Below are 2,128 nucleotides of genomic sequence, written 5' to 3' on the forward strand. Positions count from 1 at the left end.
TGTCAAACAATGTTATAACAGTAGCAAACAGTTCAAAGTGTTTCATGCCGATACAAACATCGATCGATTCAAACGTAAACGAGCACTCCCGATCACAGCTATGGTCGATTGCATCTTCGTTCTAAACAAACACAACGATTATAACAGTAGCAAAACAGTTTGAAAGAGTTTCCTGCTGATACAAACGTTTATCGTTTAAAACGTTAACGAGCCGTTTACACTCACTGTAAGTGAATTCTATAACGTGTATAATCCAATTAAGCTGTGCTAAAAGCTGCTGAAAATGGTCGATTAAAAAGAGAGTTTAAAACAATATTTGTTCACGTCGTGCATAATTTTGCCAGAGTTGAAATTACACGGTTCAAGCATGCCTTTTGAACATTACCAACAATGGTCTTATTTTGGGATATATTGCACGTTTGAACTTGTTTGAAAAACAAAAATTAAAAGAACGACGTAAGAAGAACAGAAGTTTCAAGCAAAGGCTACCCGCGTTATATAGCAGATACATTTTAGTCAAAAGAAAGTAGTTAGTAAATTTTAGCCAAAGCGGAACTTTGCTTTGCTTTGTTGATTTCATTGCAAGCTCCCTATTCAAAGCGTCTAAAATGGGTCGACTGCATGTTCGACAAAAATAGAAAAGGTAACAACAAAGAAAACTAACTGTTAGTTGACTCGTTTAATCTCACTTCATTTCCTGCGCGACAGGTGACAGTAATTGCTCGTAGAACTAAAGTGAAAAACAATAAACGTATCACGATAGAGGTCCTGCTTTTGTAAAGAGCAATGAGGCCTTTTTTTGATGCCCTTAGTTACAACTTACCTAACTTTACATTAAAAAATTCACATAAGCAAAGAGATCCAGAGAATGGCATGACTGCCAACAGCATGATCAGAGCCTTAGGACCGAAGATGACGGAAATGTTAACGGTAGTATTGTATTGGTACCTTCCGTTTATAATCGTTGTTGATTTTCTGTTTGTCAAATAGGACACATATGCGAGTAGACTGTCTGTGAGAAATAAATTTCGTTAACTTTACTTCGAGAGTTCAACAAACGACCTGTGCAGGTAAGAGCTGACGGTTCTTTAAGCTCTGTGTTATCAATTCTGCCTTGACTTATAAAATTGATAACATTTACACACCTTGTCTGATTAAAAACTTCTCTAACGATTTGCGATCAATGCAGTATCATTTTTGAATAGATTTGATAAACAGGAAGACATAAGGCCTGGGTTGCTTCACTGAGTAACAATCCACATTACGAAAGAGGACAACAGATTTCCGATTTTATTGTATTGCAAATAAGAAGCACTCCAATGATCTGATACAAGAACATCCTGTTTCGTAAACACAACGGTGGTCTATTGCATTCTCATACTGACAAACAATGTTTTAACAGTAGCAAAACAAATTAAAGTCTTCATGCTGATACAAACATGATCGATTTAAACGTAAATAAGCCATCCCAATCAGCATAAGGTACAAATTGTTTCGCTGCTTCACAAAAAAGCCTGATCTTGTAAAGGAATGAAAAACTCTCTGAAGTCGACTGATCAAAAGCATTCGGTTTGATATTAATTTTTTCTCTTTAAATAACGCTATTTCATTTAGGTCGAAAAAACTTTCTCAGTAAACTGACAAAACAAGTTTAATTTCAATACATCGTTGTCATCATTGAAAGCGTGCACATCTTGTCTTGCTTCAGAGATCAGAACACAAACACAGATTCGTCAAAGGACACTGAGATACATCGCTGGACAGTATAAACTTCTTTATTAGAACAAAATACGAAATACAAAAGTGTCAAACTTTTGCATGCAAAAAGTCTTCATAAAACCACTGAAGTATATGTTCGTGTATATACGTATTTGTAAAACTTGTGCAACCCAATTTACACAAAATATCATGCCAAATGTTGACATGTAAACGAACACGGCTGATTGAAAACGCTAACCCCACATACACATTCATTTTAGTAGAAAAGGAACATTTGTTCTCTTCCTTTATATATTTGTTACCACTACTTGTTTCCAGAACCAGTTACAGCTTAAACAGAACATTCTCACTCCGATGCTCTCCTTTGTTGATCTTTGGTGATGTCCAGTTTGCTATTTGGAAACGCAAA

The sequence above is a fragment of the Oculina patagonica genome, chromosome 4 (assembly GCF_052425735.1).
Source record: "Oculina patagonica isolate OP01 chromosome 4, crgOcupat, whole genome shotgun sequence".
NCBI classification, from domain to species: Eukaryota; Metazoa; Cnidaria; class Anthozoa; order Scleractinia; family Oculinidae; genus Oculina; species Oculina patagonica.